The sequence below is a fragment of the Kogia breviceps genome, chromosome 1 (genome assembly GCF_026419965.1).
Source record: "Kogia breviceps isolate mKogBre1 chromosome 1, mKogBre1 haplotype 1, whole genome shotgun sequence".
Taxonomy (NCBI): domain Eukaryota; kingdom Metazoa; phylum Chordata; class Mammalia; order Artiodactyla; family Physeteridae; genus Kogia; species Kogia breviceps.
Window position 1 is genome coordinate 68822485 of NC_081310.1, and position 23894 is coordinate 68846378.

Here is a 23894-nt window from a genome sequence, read left to right on the forward strand (position 1 = left end):
CTTATAGGTGTTCCCTGAAAATTGATATCACTGAAGATATTTCCACAGAGAAAGGCAATCACAGATGCAATAAACAGATTTATGGTTCACCCATGGACAGGTGTGAGAATTGTGTACATTAGGAAATTGGGTTTAAGAGAGAGATACAAACACACGTGAAATACAAAATCACCAAAGGCCTACGGAATACCAAGAGAAGAGTACTCAACATTGTGTCATAAGCTACATGGGAAAAGGATCCAAAGAAGACTAGATACGTGTTTATGTGTAAAAGAGCCACATCTTTCACACCTACAACAAGCAAAACATTGTAATCAAACTTGCTGTGAGAAACAATAAACATTGAACTAAAAAACGAACAAGTCAGTCGTGAGGCACAAACATAAGGGGCTTTTTCCTGGCACAGTCCATTCTAATTGACAACCGAGAATACGACTTCCACGGAGGCTCTGTTGCCCGAGTAACCAGGTTTGGTAAAGGAGACCTGCTGCCGCCTTGTGGCCGTTTCTCAAAACAGCAGCTTTAAACCCAGTGCTAATGGTCACTTGATATTCAAAATCATTGCAGGCCTATAAATGACACCTGCCCTCAAAAACGATTCTTGGGTCGTCCATCGAGGAAAAAAACTCAAAAGACGTGCACACTTCAAAACGACAATTTCAAGAGGCATATTTTGCGCACATTTTGTCTTCTCTTTCTTTCTTTCTCTTGTGATAAATAAAAGGGCATGGAAAAATGCTCAACATCAGGAATTAATAAAGCCATGCAAATCCAGTCGACAGAAACGTTCACCCACCGTCGTCAGAATGATCATCAGCCACAGAGTCTACAAAGAATAAATGCTCAAGGTGTTTTAGAGAACTCTGTGCCCTCTAGCGGCCGCTGGGACGTAACCTGGGAACAGCTAGTAGTGAGAACACCGTGGAGGTGCACTGAAAGGTAAAAATTGAGCTAACCTGTAATCGGGTAGGCCCACTGATGGGCCTATCTCCCGAGTAGACCAAAATCAAAAAGACACAGGCTGGCCATCCTGCACTGCAGCAACATGTACCATCGCCAAGACTTGGAAGAAACCCAAATGTCCATCAACAGAACAATGCACCAAGAAGAAGGGGGCCCATGTGCACAATGGAACATGAGCCACGGAAGAGCATGCAACAGTGCCGCTGGCACCACCGTAGAAGGATCTAGAGATACCCACCCAAAAGGAAGTACGAAAGAAACCGAAATAGAAATATCCTATGACATCACTTATAGCTGTTACTTCAACATTGATACCCATGAAGTCATTTCCAAGAGAAGGCCGTGCATAGATGCAGAAAACCAACTATGCTTAACCAAGTGGAAAGGTGTAAGGAATGTATGAATTTGGATATGGGGGTTTACAGACATGTACTGATACATATGAAATATATAATCACAAAATACCTAAGGAATACCAGGAGAGGTCGACTCAACACTCTGTAATAACCTACACGGGAAAGGATCCAAAGATGAATAGATTGATACATACATATGATGAACCAGATGCAGTACACCTAGAACACACACCACATTTTTATCCAATTGGCTGTGATACTAGATAACAATTAAATTTTAAAAAACACACAAGAAGTAAGGAGATATAAGCTCTTGGGGGTTTGCCCTGACACACTGCACTCTCATTTGCAGCCTACTAACACAATTTCCAGGAAGCCTCTGTTGCAGGAAAACCCAGAGTTGGAAATGGAGAAATGCTGCCGCCTTGTGGCCGTTTCCCGCAAGAGCGGCTTCAAACGCATAGCTATGGGTCACTTAACATTCATAAGGACTCAGGCCTCTAAAAGACACCTGCCCTCAAAAAAAAAAAAATGTCCTGAGCTCGGCCGTGGCCAAAAAAATTCAAAGCAGGCAAATGTGTCAAAGAGATAGTATGATAGAGGTAAGTTTTACTCACTCTTTATCAAAAAAAGGAAAATGGAGAAAAGCTCAACATCAGGAATCATCAGACTCCTCTAACCTACAAAAAGCTTTCAGCTCACCCAAGTTAACTACCGTCAGCCAAAAGACTACAAACAATAAATGCTGAAGGGGTTTTAGAGAACTCTGTTCCCTCTGTCTGTGGAGGACATGTCTAGTTGTAACAGCCAATAATGAGAACAGAAAGGAGCTGCGTTTTCAATTAAAAATTGAGCCACCCTTCCATCCAGAGCACCCACAGCTGAGCCTCTCACCTGAGAAGACAGGCTGCAAGAGCTGCACTCCACGAGTTTTCACAGTAGCCAAGACACCGAAGCAACCCAAATGTCCATCAACAGATGAATGGATAAGAAGAGCTGGTCCGTGGACACAGTGGACTATTAGCCATGGAAAACAAGGAAACACTGCTCTTTGAGGCACCCGAGATGAGCCTAGAGATCATCACAGAACATGAGTTAAGTCGGAAAGCAAAAGGCATACCGTATGACATCACCTATAGGCGTTATCTAACAGCTGACACAAATGAACATATTTCCACAAAGAAAGACACTCACAGACTTAGAAAGCAAACTAAGCTTATGTAAAATGAAAGGTGGGGGGAATGGATAAATTAAGATTAGTGTCACCATATGTGTACAAATACGTATTAAATATATATATCAAACAGACCGACCATATAGCAAGGGAGGTCACCAGAACACTCTGCAATAATTTACATGGGAAGAGGATCTGTACAAGAATATATATATATATATAAAACGTACAAATGAACCAGATTCTGTACATATAGGACCAACAGTATTCTAATCATTACCCCGATTTAAACAAATTAAAAGAGCGAACAAGAAGTAATGTGACATACACTTCTGGGGTTTTTTCCTGGCACATTCCATTCTAATTGACAACCTGGGAACAGGACTTCCAGAAGGCTCTGCTGCCCTAGTAACCAGATGTGGGAATGTAGCAATGCTGACGCCTTGTGGCCGTTTCCCACAGCAGCAGCTTTAAAGTCAGTGCTAATGGTCACTCAATATTCACACCCATTGCAGGCTTGTAAATGACACCTGCCCTCCAAAACAAAATCCTGGGGTCGAAAATCGACCAAAAAAGTCGAAAGAGGGCAACCTTCCAAGAAGACAATTTCGAGAGGTTTATTGTACTCACGGTTTTTTTTTTCTGTTTTTGTTTAACAGAATAAAAAAAGGCGTGGAAAAATGCTGAACCTTAGGAATTATTAGACACGAAAATACACGTTACAAAAACCTATCATGTCACACGACTCAGCATGGCCAGCAGCAAAACTTCTGCAAACAAGAAATGCTGACGGGGTGGTGAAGAAATGCGTACCCTCGGTTCTAAGTGGGACGTGGTAAGAGCCCCTAAGGAAAACACAGTGGAGTTGCCTGGAAAGGGTCAACATTGAGCGACCGTTCAATCAAGCATAGCCACTGCTGGGTCTATCACCTGAGAGGATGAGAATCAAAAAGACACGGGCTGGCAATCCTGCAATCCAGCAATGTTTACCATAGCCAACACTTGGAAGCAATGAAAATGCCCAGCCACAGAGGAATGCAGAAAGGAGCAGTGGTCCATGGACACAATGGAAGAGTACTCCAGTGAAAAGTAGAAATTCCATTTTAAAAACAGATATAAGTAAGGAGACATCAGCTTTGGGGGGTTTCTCCAGACACATCCCAACGTCATTGATAACCGAGGAACACCACTGGCAGGAAGGTCTGTTTCACTAGTTACCAGAGTGGGAAACGCAGAAATGCTGCAGCCCTCTGGCCGTTACCTGCAACGGCAGCTTGAAAACCCGTGCTAATGGTCACTTCGTGTGCACAAGTCCTGGAGGGCTGTCAATGAAACCTGCCCTCAAAATGTCTTGAGGGAGGTAGTGGCCAAAATATTTCAAAAGGCGGCACATACTTCAAGAAAAGAATGTGATGAGGTAAGCTACACACACAGTTTGAAGAAAAAAAGGACATCCCTGAAAGCTCAATTTCAAGGCTTTATGAGACGCATGCAAATCCAACCACAGAGGTATCGGCTCACACCAGTCAGAAGAACCATCAGCAACAAGACTACCAACAATTCATGCTGAAGGGGTTGTGGAGAAGTGCATACCCTCTAGGTTAAGTGGGACTTTGCCGCCAGCCGCGGCGGGTCCTCAAAGTGTAGCAACAACCGACGAGAGGGGGTAGGGAACTGAACGCACCAAGGTATGGGATCAGAAGGGCACAAGCAACTGACGCTTGCAAGGCAAGTTTAATAACAAAGCCTAGCCGTATATATACCCCTAAAGCAGGGACTTTGCTTCGTCACGCCTTATCGGCATCAGCTGGTTGGTTGGCTTCTCGGCTTAGTCACACCTTATCAGCATCAGCTGGTTGGTTGGCTGCTCGGCTTCTCCCTCAAAGGCACCAATTTCCCCTCCAGGGTTGCTTTTCCTAGCTTTAGGGAACAACCAGGGACTCCCAGTAACTGAGCAGGTCCCTGGAGCGATTTGGCCAAAGGCCATCTCCTTTTGTATGTTCATACCATAAAGTCCAGGATGCATACCAAGGAGAGTACAGTCGGGCCCTGAGGCTTAGGAGGGTCTTAGTGGCGCCTTCCTCAGAGGGCAATGCTCGCCACAGGACTTCACCTGGTAAGAGGCACTAATGGGAACAGAATGGAGGTGCCTTTACAAGGTAAACACTGAGTTACGATATGATCCAGCAGGCCCACTCGTGGGCCTATAACCTAAGAAAGAAGACAGAAGTGGAAAGACACAGGCAGGCAAATCTGCATTGCAGGAGTATTACAATAGCCAGGACATGGAAGCAAGCAGAAAGTCCATCAACAGATGAGTGGACAAAGAAGAACAGGGACCTGAACAGATGGAATATTAGCCAAGGAACAAAAGGAAACAATGCCATCAACAGCACCATCGGTGAGGCTAGAGTTCATCACGCACCTTGCAGTAAGTCACAGAGCGAAAGATACATAGCCTACGATATCACTTATAGGTGTTCCCTAAAAATTGATATCACTGAAGATATTTCCACAGAGAAAGGCAATCACAGATGCAATAAACAGATTTATGGTTCACCCATGGACAGGTGTGAGAATTGTGTACATTAGGAAATTGGGTTTAAGAGAGAGATACAAACACAGGTGAAATACAAAATCACCAAAGGCCTACGGAATACCAAGAGAAGAGTACTCAACATTGTGTCATAAGCTACATGGGAAAAGGATCCAAAGAAGACTAGATACATGTTTATGTGTAAAAGAGCCACATCTTTCACACCCACAACAAGCAAAACATTGTAATCAAACTTGCTGTGAGAAACAATAAACATTGAATTAAAAAACGAACAAGTCAGTCGTGAGGCACAAACATAAGGGGCTTTTTCCTGGCACAGTCCATTCTAATTGACAACCTAGAATACGACTTCCACGGAGGCTCTGTTGCCCGAGTAACCAGGTTTGGTAAAGGAGACCTGCTGCCGCCTTGTGGCCGTTTCTCAAAACAGCAGCTTTAAACCCAGTGCTAATGGTCACTTGATATTCAAAATCATTGCAGGCCTATAAATGACACCTGCCCTCAAAAACGATTCTTGGGTCGTCCATCGAGGAAAACAACTCAAAAGACGTGCACATTTCAAAACGACAATTTCAAGAGGCATATTTTGTGCACATTTTGTCTTCTCTTTCTTTCTTTCTCTTGTGATAAATAAAAGGGCATGGAAAAATGCTCAACATCAGGAATTAATAAAGCCATGCAAATCCAGTCGACAGAAACGTTCACCCACCGTCGTCAGAATGATCATCAGCCACAGAGTCTACAAAGAATAAATGCTCAAGGTGTTTTAGAGAACTCTGTGCCCTCTAGCGGCCGCTGGGACGTAACCTGGGAACAGCTAGTAGTGAGAACACCGTGGAGGTGCGTTGAATGGTAAAAATTGTGCTAACTGATGGGCCTATCTCCCGAGTAGACCAAAATCAAAAAGACACAGGCTGGCCGTCCTGCACTGCAGCAACATGTACCATCGCCAAGACTTGGAAGAAACCCAAATGTCCATCAACAGAACAATGCACCAAGAAGAAGGGGGCCCATGTGCACAATGGAACATGAGCCACGGAAGAGCATGCAACAGTGCCGCTGGCACCACCGTAGAAGGATCTAGAGATACCCACCCAAAAGGAAGTACGAAAGAAACCGAAATAGAAATATCCTATGACATCACTTATAGCTGTTACTTCAACATTGATACCCATGAAGTCATTTCCAAGAGAAGGCCGTGCATAGATGCAGAAAACCAACTATGCTTAACCAAGTGGAAAGGTGTAAGGAATGTATGAATTTGGATATGGGGGTTTACAGACATGTACTGATACATATGAAATATATAATCACAAAATACCTAAGGAATACCAGGAGAGGTCGACTCAACACTCTGTAATAACCTACACGGGAAAGGATCCAAAGATGAATAGATTGATACATACATATGATGAACCAGATGCAGTACACCTAGAACACACACCACATTTTTATCCAATTGGCTGTGATACTAGATAACAATTAAATTTTAAAAAACACACAAGAAGTAAGGAGATATAAGCTCTTGGGGGTTTGCCCTGACACACTGCACTCTCATTTGCAGCCTACTAACACAATTTCCAGGAAGCCTCTGTTGCAGGAAAACCCAGAGTTGGAAATGGAGAAATGCTGCCGCCTTGTGGCCGTTTCCCGCAAGAGCGGCTTCAAACGCATAGCTATGGGTCACTTAACATTCATAAGGACTCAGGCCTCTAAAAGACACCTGCCCTCAAAAAAAAAAAAATGTCCTGAGCTCGGCCGTGGCCAAAAAAATTCAAAGCAGGCAAATGTGTCAAAGAGATAGTATGATAGAGGTAAGTTTTACTCACTCTTTATCAAAAAAAGGAAAATGGAGAAAAGCTCAACATCAGGAATCATCAGACTCCTCTAAGCTACAAAAAGCTTTCAGCTCACCCAAGTTAACTACCGTCAGCCAAAAGACTACAAACAATAAATGCTGAAGGGGTTTTAGAGAACTCTGTTCCCTCTGTCTGCGGAGGACATGTCTAGTTGTAACAGCCAATAATGAGAACAGAAAGGAGCTGCGTTTTCAATTAAAAATTGAGCCACCCTTCCATCCAGAACACCCACAGCCGAGCCTCTCACCTGAGAAGACGGGCTGCAAGAGCTGCACTCCACGAGTTTTCACAGTAGCCAAGACACCGAAGCAACCCAAATGTCCATCAACAGATGAATGGATAAGAAGAGCTGGTCCTTGGACACAGTGGACTATTAGCCATGGAAAACAAGGAAACACTGCTCTTTGAGGCACCCGAGATGAGCCTAGAGATCATCACAGAACATGAGTTAAGTCGGAAAGCAAAAGGAATACCGTATGACATCACCTATAGGCGTTATCTAACAGCTGACACAAATGAACATATTTCCACAAAGAAAGACACTCACACACTTAGAAAACAAACTAAGCTTAAGTAAAATGAAAGGTGGGGGGAATGGATAAATTAAGATTAGTGTCACCATATGTGTACAAATACGTATTAAATATATATATCAAACAGACCGACCATATAGCAAGGGAGGTCACCAGAACACTCTGCAATAATTTACATGGGAAGAGGATCTGTACAAGAATATATATATATATATATATATATATATATATATATATATATATATATATACATATAAAACGTACAAATGAACCAGATTCTGTACATATAGGACCAACAGTATTCTAATCATTACCCCGATTTAAACAAATTAAAAGAGCGAACAAGAAGTAATGTGACATACACTTCTGGGGTTTTTTCCTGGCACATTCCATTCTAATTGACAACCTGGGAACAGGACTTCCAGAAGGCTCTGCTGCCCTAGTAACCAGATGTGGGAATGTAGCAATGCTGACGCCTTGTGGCCGTTTCCCACAGCAGCAGCTTTAAAGTCAGTGCTAATGGTCACTCAATATTCACACCCATTGCAGGCTTGTAAATGACACCTGCCCTCCAAAACAAAATCCTGGGGTCGAAAATCGACCAAAAAAGTCCAAAGAGGGCAACCTTCCAAGAAGACAATTTCGAGAGGTTTATTGTACTCACGGTTTTTTTTTTCTGTTTTTGTTTAACAGAATAAAAAAAGGCGTGGAAAAATGCTGAACCTTAGGAATTATTAGACACGAAAATACACGTTACAAAAACCTATCATGTCACACGACTCAGCATGGCCAGCAGCAAAACTTCTGCAAACAAGAAATGCTGACGGGGTGGTGAAGAAATGCGTACCCTCGGTTCTAAGTGGGACGTGGTAAGAGCCCCTAAGGAAAACACAGTGGAGTTGCCTGGAAAGGGTCAACATTGAGCGACCGTTCAATCAAGCATAGCCACTGCTGGGTCTATCACCTGAGAGGATGAGAATCAAAAAGACACGGGCTGGCAATCCTGCAATCCAGCAATGTTTACCATAGCCAACACTTGGAAGCAATGAAAATGCCCAGCCACAGAGGAATGCAGAAAGGAGCAGTGGTCCATGGACACAATGGAAGAGTACTCCAGTGAAAAGTAGAAATTCCATTTTAAAAACAGATATAAGTAAGGAGACATCAGCTTTGGGGGGTTTCTCCAGACACATCCCACCGTCATTGATAACCGAGGAACACCACTGGCAGGAAGGTCTGTTTCACTAGTTACCAGAGTGGGAAACGCAGAAATGCTGCAGCCCTCTGGCCGTTACCTGCAACGGCAGCTTGAAAACCCGTGCTAATGGTCACTTCGTGTGCACAAGTCCTGGAGGGCTGTCAATGAAACCTGCCCTCAAAATGTCTTGAGGGAGGTAGTGGCCAAAATATTTCAAAAGGCGGCACATACGTCAAGAAAAGAATGTGATGAGGTAAGCTACACACACAGTTTGAAGAAAAAAAGGACATCCCTGAAAGCTCAATTTCAAGGCTTTATGAGACGCATGCAAATCCAACCACAGAGGTATCGGCTCACACCAGTCAGAAGAACCATCAGCAACAAGACTACCAACAATTCATGCTGAAGGGGTTGTGGAGAAGTGCATACCCTCTAGGTTAAGTGGGACTTTGCCGCCAGCCGCGGCGGGTCCTCAAAGTGTAGCAACAACCGACGAGAGGGGGTAGGGAACTGAACGCACCAAGGTATGGGATCAGAAGGGCACAAGCAACTGACGCTTGCAAGGCAAGTTTAATAACAAAGCCTAGCCGTATATATACCCCTAAAGCAGGGACTTTGCTTCGTCACGCCTTATCGGCATCAGCTGGTTGGTTGGCTTCTCGGCTTAGTCACACCTTATCAGCATCAGCTGGTTGGTTGGCTGCTCGGCTTCTCCCTCAAAGGCACCAATTTCCCCTCCAGGGTTGCTTTTCCTAGCTTTAGGGAACAACCAGGGACTCCCAGTAACTGAGCAGGTCCCTGGAGCGATTTGGCCAAAGGCCATCTCCTTTTGTATGTTCATACCATAAAGTCCAGGATGCATACCAAGGAGAGTACAGTCGGGCCCTGAGGCTTAGGAGGGTCTTAGTGGCGCCTTCCTCAGAGGGCAATGCTCGCCACAGGACTTCACCTGGTAAGAGGCACTAATGGGAACAGAATGGAGGTGCCTTTACAAGGTAAACACTGAGTTACGATATGATCCAGCAGGCCCACTCGTGGGCCTATAACCTAAGAAAGAAGACAGAAGTGGAAAGACACAGGCAGGCAAATCTGCATTGCAGGAGTATTACAATAGCCAGGACATGGAAGCAAGCAGAAAGTCCATCAACAGATGAGTGGACAAAGAAGAACAGGGACCTGAACAGATGGAATATTAGCCAAGGAACAAAAGGAAACAATGCCATCAACAGCACCATCGGTGAGGCTAGAGTTCATCACGCACCTTGCAGTAAGTCACAGAGCGAAAGATACATAGCCTACGATATCACTTATAGGTGTTCCCTAAAAATTGATATCACTGAAGATATTTCCACAGAGAAAGGCAATCACAGATGCAATAAACAGATTTATGGTTCACCCATGGACAGGTGTGAGAATTGTGTACATTAGGAAATTGGGTTTAAGAGAGAGATACAAACACAGGTGAAATACAAAATCACCAAAGGCCTACGGAATACCAAGAGAAGAGTACTCAACATTGTGTCATAAGCTACATGGGAAAAGGATCCAAAGAAGACTAGATACATGTTTATGTGTAAAAGAGCCACATCTTTCACACCCACAACAAGCAAAACATTGTAATCAAACTTGCTGTGAGAAACAATAAACATTGAATTAAAAAACGAACAAGTCAGTCGTGAGGCACAAACATAAGGGGCTTTTTCCTGGCACAGTCCATTCTAATTGACAACCTAGAATACGACTTCCACGGAGGCTCTGTTGCCCGAGTAACCAGGTTTGGTAAAGGAGACCTGCTGCCGCCTTGTGGCCGTTTCTCAAAACAGCAGCTTTAAACCCAGTGCTAATGGTCACTTGATATTCAAAATCATTGCAGGCCTATAAATGACACCTGCCCTCAAAAACGATTCTTGGGTCGTCCATCGAGGAAAACAACTCAAAAGACGTGCACATTTCAAAACGACAATTTCAAGAGGCATATTTTGTGCACATTTTGTCTTCTCTTTCTTTCTTTCTCTTGTGATAAATAAAAGGGCATGGAAAAATGCTCAACATCAGGAATTAATAAAGCCATGCAAATCCAGTCGACAGAAACGTTCACCCACCGTCGTCAGAATGATCATCAGCCACAGAGTCTACAAAGAATAAATGCTCAAGGTGTTTTAGAGAACTCTGTGCCCTCTAGCGGCCGCTGGGACGTAACCTGGGAACAGCTAGTAGTGAGAACACCGTGGAGGTGCGTTGAATGGTAAAAATTGTGCTAACTGATGGGCCTATCTCCCGAGTAGACCAAAATCAAAAAGACACAGGCTGGCCGTCCTGCACTGCAGCAACATGTACCATCGCCAAGACTTGGAAGAAACCCAAATGTCCATCAACAGAACAATGCACCAAGAAGAAGGGGGCCCATGTGCACAATGGAACATGAGCCACGGAAGAGCATGCAACAGTGCCGCTGGCACCACCGTAGAAGGATCTAGAGATACCCACCCAAAAGGAAGTACGAAAGAAACCGAAATAGAAATATCCTATGACATCACTTATAGCTGTTACTTCAACATTGATACCCATGAAGTCATTTCCAAGAGAAGGCCGTGCATAGATGCAGAAAACCAACTATGCTTAACCAAGTGGAAAGGTGTAAGGAATGTATGAATTTGGATATGGGGGTTTACAGACATGTACTGATACATATGAAATATATAATCACAAAATACCTAAGGAATACCAGGAGAGGTCGACTCAACACTCTGTAATAACCTACACGGGAAAGGATCCAAAGATGAATAGATTGATACATACATATGATGAACCAGATGCAGTACACCTAGAACACACACCACATTTTTATCCAATTGGCTGTGATACTAGATAACAATTAAATTTTAAAAAACACACAAGAAGTAAGGAGATATAAGCTCTTGGGGGTTTGCCCTGACACACTGCACTCTCATTTGCAGCCTACTAACACAATTTCCAGGAAGCCTCTGTTGCAGGAAAACCCAGAGTTGGAAATGGAGAAATGCTGCCGCCTTGTGGCCGTTTCCCGCAAGAGCGGCTTCAAACGCATAGCTATGGGTCACTTAACATTCATAAGGACTCAGGCCTCTAAAAGACACCTGCCCTCAAAAAAAAAAAATGTCCTGAGCTCGGCCGTGGCCAAAAAAATTCAAAGCAGGCAAATGTGTCAAAGAGATAGTATGATAGAGGTAAGTTTTACTCACTCTTTATCAAAAAAAGGAAAATGGAGAAAAGCTCAACATCAGGAATCATCAGACTCCTCTAAGCTACAAAAAGCTTTCAGCTCACCCAAGTTAACTACCGTCAGCCAAAAGACTACAAACAATAAATGCTGAAGGGGTTTTAGAGAACTCTGTTCCCTCTGTCTGCGGAGGACATGTCTAGTTGTAACAGCCAATAATGAGAACAGAAAGGAGCTGCGTTTTCAATTAAAAATTGAGCCACCCTTCCATCCAGAACACCCACAGCCGAGCCTCTCACCTGAGAAGACGGGCTGCAAGAGCTGCACTCCACGAGTTTTCACAGTAGCCAAGACACCGAAGCAACCCAAATGTCCATCAACAGATGAATGGATAAGAAGAGCTGGTCCGTGGACACAGTGGACTATTAGCCATGGAAAACAAGGAAACACTGCTCTTTGAGGCACCCGAGATGAGCCTAGAGATCATCACAGAACATGAGTTAAGTCGGAAAGCAAAAGGCATACCGTATGACATCACCTATAGGCGTTATCTAACAGCTGACACAAATGAACATATTTCCACAAAGAAAGACACTCACACACTTAGAAAACAAACTAAGCTTAAGTAAAATGAAAGGTGGGGGGAATGGATAACTTAAGATTAGTGTCACCATATGTGTACAAATACGTATTAAATATATATATCAAACAGACCGACCATATAGCAAGGGAGGTCACCAGAACACTCTGCAATAATTTACATGGGAAGAGGATCTGTACAAGAATATATATATATATATATATATATATATATATATATATATATATATATATATACATATAAAACGTACAAATGAACCAGATTCTGTACATATAGGACCAACAGTATTCTAATCATTACCCCGATTTAAACAAATTAAAAGAGCGAACAAGAAGTAATGTGACATACACTTCTGGGGTTTTTTCCTGGCACATTCCATTCTAATTGACAACCTGGGAACAGGACTTCCAGAAGGCTCTGCTGCCCTAGTAACCAGATGTGGGAATGTAGCAATGCTGACGCCTTGTGGCCGTTTCCCACAGCAGCAGCTTTAAAGTCAGTGCTAATGGTCACTCAATATTCACACCCATTGCAGGCTTGTAAATGACACCTGCCCTCCAAAACAAAATCCTGGGGTCGAAAATCGACCAAAAAAGTCGAAAGAGGGCAACCTTCCAAGAAGACAATTTCGAGAGGTTTATTGTACTCACGGTTTTTTTTTTCTGTTTTTGTTTAACAGAATAAAAAAAGGCGTGGAAAAATGCTGAACCTTAGGAATTATTAGACACGAAAATACACGTTACAAAAACCTATCATGTCACACGACTCAGCATGGCCAGCAGCAAAACTTCTGCAAACAAGAAATGCTGACGGGGTGGTGAAGAAATGCGTACCCTCGGTTCTAAGTGGGACGTGGTAAGAGCCCCTAAGGAAAACACAGTGGAGTTGCCTGGAAAGGGTCAACATTGAGCGACCGTTCAATCAAGCATAGCCACTGCTGGGTCTATCACCTGAGAGGATGAGAATCAAAAAGACACGGGCTGGCAATCCTGCAATCCAGCAATGTTTACCATAGCCAACACTTGGAAGCAATGAAAATGCCCAGCCACAGAGGAATGCAGAAAGGAGCAGTGGTCCATGGACACAATGGAAGAGTACTCCAGTGAAAAGTAGAAATTCCATTTTAAAAACAGATATAAGTAAGGAGACATCAGCTTTGGGGGGTTTCTCCAGACACATCCCACCGTCATTGATAACCGAGGAACACCACTGGCAGGAAGGTCTGTTTCACTAGTTACCAGAGTGGGAAACGCAGAAATGCTGCAGCCCTCTGGCCGTTACCTGCAACGGCAGCTTGAAAACCCGTGCTAATGGTCACTTCGTGTGCACAAGTCCTGGAGGGCTGTCAATGAAACCTGCCCTCAAAATGTCTTGAGGGAGGTAGTGGCCAAAATATTTCAAAAGGCGGCACATACGTCAAGAAAAGAATGTGATGAGGTAAGCTACACACACAGTTTGAAGAAAAAAAGGACATCCCTGAAAGCTCAATTTCAAGGCTTTATGAGACGCATGCAAATCCAACCACAGAGGTATCGGCTCACACCAGTCAGAAGAACCATCAGCAACAAGACTACCAACAATTCATGCTGAAGGGGTTGTGGAGAAGTGCATACCCTCTAGGTTAAGTGGGACTTTGCCGCCAGCCGCGGCGGGTCCTCAAAGTGTAGCAACAACCGACGAGAGGGGGTAGGGAACTGAACGCACCAAGGTATGGGATCAGAAGGGCACAAGCAACTGACGCTTGCAAGGCAAGTTTAATAACAAAGCCTAGCCGTATATATACCCCTAAAGCAGGGACTTTGCTTCGTCACGCCTTATCGGCATCAGCTGGTTGGTTGGCTTCTCGGCTTAGTCACACCTTATCAGCATCAGCTGGTTGGTTGGCTGCTCGGCTTCTCCCTCAAAGGCACCAATTTCCCCTCCAGGGTTGCTTTTCCTAGCTTTAGGGAACAACCAGGGACTCCCAGTAACTGAGCAGGTCCCTGGAGCGATTTGGCCAAAGGCCATCTCCTTTTGTATGTTCATACCATAAAGTCCAGGATGCATACCAAGGAGAGTACAGTCGGGCCCTGAGGCTTAGGAGGGTCTTAGTGGCGCCTTCCTCAGAGGGCAATGCTCGCCACAGGACTTCACCTGGTAAGAGGCACTAATGGGAACAGAATGGAGGTGCCTTTACAAGGTAAACACTGAGTTACGATATGATCCAGCAGGCCCACTCGTGGGCCTATAACCTAAGAAAGAAGACAGAAGTGGAAAGACACAGGCAGGCAAATCTGCATTGCAGGAGTATTACAATAGCCAGGACATGGAAGCAAGCAGAAAGTCCATCAACAGATGAGTGGACAAAGAAGAACAGCAGGGACCTGAACAGATGGAATATTAGCCAAGGAACAAAAGGAAACAATGCCATCAACAGCACCATCGGTGAGGCTAGAGTTCATCACGCACCTTGCAGTAAGTCACAGAGCGAAAGATACATAGCCTACGATATCACTTATAGGTGTTCCCTAAAAATTGATATCACTGAAGATATTTCCACAGAGAAAGGCAATCACAGATGCAATAAACAGATTTATGGTTCACCCATGGACAGGTGTGAGAATTGTGTACATTAGGAAATTGGGTTTAAGAGAGAGATACAAACACAGGTGAAATACAAAATCACCAAAGGCCTACGGAATACCAAGAGAAGAGTACTCAACATTGTGTCATAAGCTACATGGGAAAAGGATCCAAAGAAGACTAGATACATGTTTATGTGTAAAAGAGCCACATCTTTCACACCCACAACAAGCAAAACATTGTAATCAAACTTGCTGTGAGAAACAATAAACATTGAATTAAAAAACGAACAAGTCAGTCGTGAGGCACAAACATAAGGGGCTTTTTCCTGGCACAGTCCATTCTAATTGACAACCTAGAATACGACTTCCACGGAGGCTCTGTTGCCCGAGTAACCAGGTTTGGTAAAGGAGACCTGCTGCCGCCTTGTGGCCGTTTCTCAAAACAGCAGCTTTAAACCCAGTGCTAATGGTCACTTGATATTCAAAATCATTGCAGGCCTATAAATGACACCTGCCCTCAAAAACGATTCTTGGGTCGTCCATCGAGGAAAACAACTCAAAAGACGTGCACATTTCAAAACGACAATTTCAAGAGGCATATTTTGTGCACATTTTGTCTTCTCTTTCTTTCTTTCTCTTGTGATAAATAAAAGGGCATGGAAAAATGCTCAACATCAGGAATTAATAAAGCCATGCAAATCCAGTCGACAGAAACGTTCACCCACCGTCGTCAGAATGATCATCAGCCACAGAGTCTACAAAGAATAAATGCTCAAGGTGTTTTAGAGAACTCTGTGCCCTCTAGCGGCCGCTGGGACGTAACCTGGGAACAGCTAGTAGTGAGAACACCGTGGAGGTGCGTTGAATGGTAAAAATTGTGCTAACTGATGGGCCTATCTCCCGAGTAGACCAAAATCAAAAAGACACAGGCTGGCCGTCCTGCACTGCAGCAACATGTACCATCGCCAAGACTTGGAAGAAACCCAAATGTCCATCAACAGAACAATGCACCAAGAAGAAGGGGGCCCATGTGCACAATGGAACATGAGCCACGGAAGAGCATGCAACAGTGCCGCTGGCACCACCGTAGAAGGATCTAGAGATACCCACCCAAAAGGAAGTACGAAAGAAACCGAAATAGAAATATCCTATGACATCACTTATAGCTGTTACTTCAACATTGATACCCATGAAGTCATTTCCAAGAGAAGGCCGTGCATAGATGCAGAAAACCAACTATGCTTAACCAAGTGGAAAGGTGTAAGGAATGTATGAATTTGGATATGGGGGTTTACAGACATGTACTGATACATATGAAATATATAATCACAAAATACCTAAGGAATACCAGGAGAGGTCGACTCAACACTCTGTAATAACCTACACGGGAAAGGATCCAAAGATGAATAGATTGATACATACATATGATGAACCAGATGCAGTACACCTAGAACACACACCACATTTTTATCCAATTGGCTGTGATACTAGATAACAATTAAATTTTAAAAAACACACAAGAAGTAAGGAGATATAAGCTCTTGGGGGTTTGCCCTGACACACTGCACTCTCATTTGCAGCCTACTAACACAATTTCCAGGAAGCCTCTGTTGCAGGAAAACCCAGAGTTGGAAATGGAGAAATGCTGCCGCCTTGTGGCCGTTTCCCGCAAGAGCGGCTTCAAACGCATAGCTATGGGTCACTTAACATTCATAAGGACTCAGGCCTCTAAAAGACACCTGCCCTCAAAAAAAAAAAATGTCCTGAGCTCGGCCGTGGCCAAAAAAATTCAAAGCAGGCAAATGTGTCAAAGAGATAGTATGATAGAGGTAAGTTTTACTCACTCTTTATCAAAAAAAGGAAAATGGAGAAAAGCTCAACATCAGGAATCATCAGACTCCTCTAAGCTACAAAAAGCTTTCAGCTCACCCAAGTTAACTACCGTCAGCCAAAAGACTACAAACAATAAATGCTGAAGGGGTTTTAGAGAACTCTGTTCCCTCTGTCTGCGGAGGACATGTCTAGTTGTAACAGCCAATAATGAGAACAGAAAGGAGCTGCGTTTTCAATTAAAAATTGAGCCACCCTTCCATCCAGAACACCCACAGCCGAGCCTCTCACCTGAGAAGACGGGCTGCAAGAGCTGCACTCCACGAGTTTTCACAGTAGCCAAGACACCGAAGCAACCCAAATGTCCATCAACAGATGAATGGATAAGAAGAGCTGGTCCGTGGACACAGTGGACTATTAGCCATGGAAAACAAGGAAACACTGCTCTTTGAGGCACCCGAGATGAGCCTAGAGATCATCACAGAACATGAGTTAAGTCGGAAAGCAAAAGGCATACCGTATGACATCACCTATAGGCGTTATCTAACAGCTGACACAAATGAACATATTTCCACAAAGAAAGACACTCACACACTTAGAAAACAAACTAAGCTTAAGTAAAATGAAAGGTGGGGGGAATGGATAACTTAAGATTAGTGTCACCATATGTGTACAAATACGTATTAAATATATATATCAAACAGACCGACCATATAGCAAGGGAGGTCACCAGAACACTCTGCAATAATTTACATGGGAAGAGGATCTGTACAAGAATATATATATATATATATATATATATATATATATATATATATATATATATATATATATATACATATAAAACGTACAAATGAACCAGATTCTGTACATATAGGACCAACAGTATTCTAATCATTACCCCGATTTAAACAAATTAAAAGAGCGAACAAGAAGTAATGTGACATACACTTCTGGGGTTTTTTCCTGGCACATTCCATTCTAATTGACAACCTGGGAACAGGACTTCCAGAAGGCTCTGCTGCCCTAGTAACCAGATGTGGGAATGTAGCAATGCTGACGCCTTGTGGCCGTTTCCCACAGCAGCAGCTTTAAAGTCAGTGCTAATGGTCACTCAATATTCACACCCATTGCAGGCTTGTAAATGACACCTGCCCTCCAAAACAAAATCCTGGGGTCGAAAATCGACCAAAAAAGTCGAAAGAGGGCAACCTTCCAAGAAGACAATTTCGAGAGGTTTATTGTACTCACGGTTTTTTTTTTCTGTTTTTGTTTAACAGAATAAAAAAAGGCGTGGAAAAATGCTGAACCTTAGGAATTATTAGACACGAAAATACACGTTACAAAAACCTATCATGTCACACGACTCAGCATGGCCAGCAGCAAAACTTCTGCAAACAAGAAATGCTGACGGGGTGGTGAAGAAATGCGTACCCTCGGTTCTAAGTGGGACGTGGTAAGAGCCCCTAAGGAAAACACAGTGGAGTTGCCTGGAAAGGGTCAACATTGAGCGACCGTTCAATCAAGCATAGCCACTGCTGGGTCTATCACCTGAGAGGATGAGAATCAAAAAGACACGGGCTGGCAATCCTGCAATCCAGCAATGTTTACCATAGCCAACACTTGGAAGCAATGAAAATGCCCAGCCACAGAGGAATGCAGAAAGGAGCAGTGGTCCATGGACACAATGGAAGAGTACTCCAGTGAAAAGTAGAAATTCCATTTTAAAAACAGATATAAGTAAGGAGACATCAGCTTTGGGGGGTTTCTCCAGACACATCCCACCGTCATTGATAACCGAGGAACACCACTGGCAGGAAGGTCTGTTTCACTAGTTACCAGAGTGGGAAACGCAGAAATGCTGCAGCCCTCTGGCCGTTACCTGCAACGGCAGCTTGAAAACCCGTGCTAATGGTCACTTCGTGTGCACAAGTCCTGGAGGGCTGTCAATGAAACCTGCCCTCAAAATGTCTTGAGGGAGGTAGTGGCCAAAATATTTCAAAAGGCGGCACATACGTCAAGAAAAGAATGTGATGAGGTAAGCTACACACACAGTTTGAAGAAAAAAAGGACATCCCTGAAAGCTCAATTTCAAGGCTTTATGAGACGCATGCAAATCCAACCACAGAGGTATCGGCTCACACCAGTCAGAAGAACCATCAGCAACAAGACTACCAACAATTCATGCTGAAGGGGTTGTGGAGAAGTGCATACCCTCTAGGTTAAGTGGGACTTTGCCGCCAGCCGCGGCGGGTCCTCAAAGTGTAGCAACAACCGACGAGAGGGGGTAGGGAACTGAACGCACCAAGGTATGGGATCAGAAGGGCACAAGCAACTGACGCTTGCAAGGCAAGTTTAATAACAAAGCCTAGCCGTATATATACCCCTAAAGCAGGGACTTTGCTTCGTCACGCCTTATCGGCATCAGCTGGTTGGTTGGCTTCTCGGCTTAGTCACACCTTATCAGCATCAGCTGGTTGGTTGGCTGCTCGGCTTCTCCCTCAAAGGCACCAATTTCCCCTCCAGGGTTGCTTTTCCTAGCTTTAGGGAACAACCAGGGACTCCCAGTAACTGAGCAGGTCCCTGGAGCGATTTGGCCAAAGGCCATCTCCTTTTGTATGTTCATACCATAAAGTCCAGGATGCATACCAAGGAGAGTACAGTCGGGCCCTGAGGCTTAGGAGGGTCTTAGTGGCGCCTTCCTCAGAGGGCAATGCTCGCCACAGGACTTCACCTGGTAAGAGGCACTAATGGGAACAGAATGGAGGTGCCTTTACAAGGTAAACACTGAGTTACGATATGATCCAGCAGGCCCACTCGTGGGCCTATAACCTAAGAAAGAAGACAGAAGTGGAAAGACACAGGCAGGCAAATCTGCATTGCAGGAGTATTACAATAGCCAGGACATGGAAGCAAGCAGAAAGTCCATCAACAGATGAGTGGACAAAGAAGAACAGGGACCTGAACAGATGGAATATTAGCCAAGGAACAAAAGGAAACAATGCCATCAACAGCACCATCGGTGAGGCTAGAGTTCATCACGCACCTTGCAGTAAGTCACAGAGCGAAAGATACATAGCCTACGATATCACTTATAGGTGTTCCCTAAAAATTGATATCACTGAAGATATTTCCACAGAGAAAGGCAATCACAGATGCAATAAACAGATTTATGGTTCACCCATGGACAGGTGTGAGAATTGTGTACATTAGGAAATTGGGTTTAAGAGAGAGATACAAACACAGGTGAAATACAAAATCACCAAAGGCCTACGGAATACCAAGAGAAGAGTACTCAACATTGTGTCATAAGCTACATGGGAAAAGGATCCAAAGAAGACTAGATACATGTTTATGTGTAAAAGAGCCACATCTTTCACACCCACAACAAGCAAAACATTGTAATCAAACTTGCTGTGAGAAACAATAAACATTGAATTAAAAAACGAACAAGTCAGTCGTGAGGCACAAACATAAGGGGCTTTTTCCTGGCACAGTCCATTCTAATTGACAACCTAGAATACGACTTCCACGGAGGCTCTGTTGCCCGAGTAACCAGGTTTGGTAAAGGAGACCTGCTGCCGCCTTGTGGCCGTTTCTCAAAACAGCAGCTTTAAACCCAGTGCTAATGGTCACTTGATATTCAAAATCATTGCAGGCCTATAAATGACACCTGCCCTCAAAAACGATTCTTGGGTCGTCCATCGAGGAAAACAACTCAAAAGACGTGCACATTTCAAAACGACAATTTCAAGAGGCATATTTTGTGCACATTTTGTCTTCTCTTTCTTTCTTTCTCTTGTGATAAATAAAAGGGCATGGAAAAATGCTCAACATCAGGAATTAATAAAGCCATGCAAATCCAGTCGACAGAAACGTTCACCCACCGTCGTCAGAATGATCATCAGCCACAGAGTCTACAAAGAATAAATGCTCAAGGTGTTTTAGAGAACTCTGTGCCCTCTAGCGGCCGCTGGGACGTAACCTGGGAACAGCTAGTAGTGAGAACACCGTGGAGGTGCGTTGAATGGTAAAAATTGTGCTAACTGATGGGCCTATCTCCCGAGTAGACCAAAATCAAAAAGACACAGGCTGGCCGTCCTGCACTGCAGCAACATGTACCATCGCCAAGACTTGGAAGAAACCCAAATGTCCATCAACAGAACAATGCACCAAGAAGAAGGGGGCCCATGTGCACAATGGAACATGAGCCACGGAAGAGCATGCAACAGTGCCGCTGGCACCACCGTAGAAGGATCTAGAGATACCCACCCAAAAGGAAGTACGAAAGAAACCGAAATAGAAATATCCTATGACATCACTTATAGCTGTTACTTCAACATTGATACCCATGAAGTCATTTCCAAGAGAAGGCCGTGCATAGATGCAGAAAACCAACTATGCTTAACCAAGTGGAAAGGTGTAAGGAATGTATGAATTTGGATATGGGGGTTTACAGACATGTACTGATACATATGAAATATATAATCACAAAATACCTAAGGAATACCAGGAGAGGTCGACTCAACACTCTGTAATAACCTACACGGGAAAGGATCCAAAGATGAATAGATTGATACATACATATGATGAACCAGATGCAGTACACCTAGAACACACACCACATTTTTATCCAATTGGCTGTGATACTAGATAACAATTAAATTTTAAAAAACACACAAGAAGTAAGGAGATATAAGCTCTTGGGGGTTTGCCCTGACACACTGCACTCTCATTTGCAGCCTACTAACACAATTTCCAGGAAGCCTCTGTTGCAGGAAAACCCAGAGTTGGAAATGGAGAAATGCTGCCGCCTTGTGGCCGTTTCCCGCAAGAGCGGTTTCAAACGCATAGCTATGGGTCACTTAACATTCATAAGGACTCAGGCCTCTAAAAGACACCTGCCCTCAAAAAAAAAAAATGTCCTGAGCTCGGCCGTGGCCAAAAAAATTCAAAGCAGGCAAATGTGTCAAAGAGATAGTATGATAGAGGTAAGTTTTACTCACTCTTTATCAAAAAAAGGAAAATGGAGAAAAGCTCAACATCAGGAATCATCAGACTCCTCTAAGCTACAAAAAGCTTTCAGCTCACCCAAGTTAACTACCGTCAGCCAAAAGACTACAAACAATAAATGCTGAAGGGGTTTTAGAGAACTCTGTTCCCTCTGTCTGCGGAGGACATGTCTAGTTGTAACAGCCAATAATGAGAACAGAAAGGAGCTGCGTTTTCAATTAAAAATTGAGCCACCCTTCCATCCAGAACACCCACAGCCGAGCCTCTCACCTGAGAAGACGGGCTGCAAGAGCTGCACTCCACGAGTTTTCACAGTAGCCAAGACACCGAAGCAACCCAAATGTCCATCAACAGATGAATGGATAAGAAGAGCTGGTCCGTGGACACAGTGGACTATTAGCCATGGAAAACAAGGAAACACTGCTCTTTGAGGCACCCGAGATGAGCCTAGAGATCATCACAGAACATGAGTTAAGTCGGAAAGCAAAAGGCATACCGTATGACATCACCTATAGGCGTTATCTAACAGCTGACACAAATGAACATATTTCCACAAAGAAAGACACTCACACACTTAGAAAACAAACTAAGCTTAAGTAAAATGAAAGGTGGGGGGAATGGATAACTTAAGATTAGTGTCACCATATGTGTACAAATACGTATTAAATATATATATCAAACAGACCGACCATATAGCAAGGGAGGTCACCAGAACACTCTGCAATAATTTACATGGGAAGAGGATCTGTACAAGAATATATATATATATATATATATATATATATATATATATATACATATAAAACGTACAAATGAACCAGATTCTGTACATATAGGACCAACAGTATTCTAATCATTACCCCGATTTAAACAAATTAAAAGAGCGAACAAGAAGTAATGTGACATACACTTCTGGGGTTTTTTCCTGGCACATTCCATTCTAATTGACAACCTGGGAACAGGACTTCCAGAAGGCTCTGCTGCCCTAGTAACCAGATGTGGGAATGTAGCAATGCTGACGCCTTGTGGCCGTTTCCCACAGCAGCAGCTTTAAAGTCAGTGCTAATGGTCACTCAATATTCACACCCATTGCAGGCTTGTAAATGACACCTGCCCTCCAAAACAAAATCCTGGGGTCGAAAATCGACCAAAAAAGTCGAAAGAGGGCAACCTTCCAAGAAGACAATTTCGAGAGGTTTATTGTACTCACGGTTTTTTTTTTTCTGTTTTTGTTTAACAGAATAAAAAAAGGCGTGGAAAAATGCTGAACCTTAGGAATTATTAGACACGAAAATACACGTTACAAAAACCTATCATGTCACACGACTCAGCATGGCCAGCAGCAAAACTTCTGCAAACAAGAAATGCTGACGGGGTGGTGAAGAAATGCGTACCCTCGGTTCTAAGTGGGACGTGGTAAGAGCCCCTAAGGAAAACACAGTGGAGTTGCCTGGAAAGGGTCAACATTGAGCGACCGTTCAATCAAGCATAGCCACTGCTGGGTCTATCACCTGAGAGGATGAGAATCAAAAAGACACGGGCTGGCAATCCTGCAATCCAGCAATGTTTACCATAGCCAACACTTGGAAGCAATGAAAATGCCCAGCCACAGAGGAATGCAGAAAGGAGCAGTGGTCCATGGACACAATGGAAGAGTACTCCAGTGAAAAGTAGAAATTCCATTTTAAAAACAGATATAAGTAAGGAGACATCAGCTTTGGGGGGTTTCTCCAGACACATCCCACCGTCATTGATAACCGAGGAACACCACTGGCAGGAAGGTCTGTTTCACTAGTTACCAGAGTGGGAAACGCAGAAATGCTGCAGCCCTCTGGCCGTTACCTGCAACGGCAGCTTGAAAACCCGTGCTAATGGTCACTTCGTGTGCACAAGTCCTGGAGGGCTGTCAATGAAACCTGCCCTCAAAATGTCTTGAGGGAGGTAGTGGCCAAAATATTTCAAAAGGCGGCACATACGTCAAGAAAAGAATGTGATGAGGTAAGCTACACACACAGTTTGAAGAAAAAAAGGACATCCCTGAAAGCTC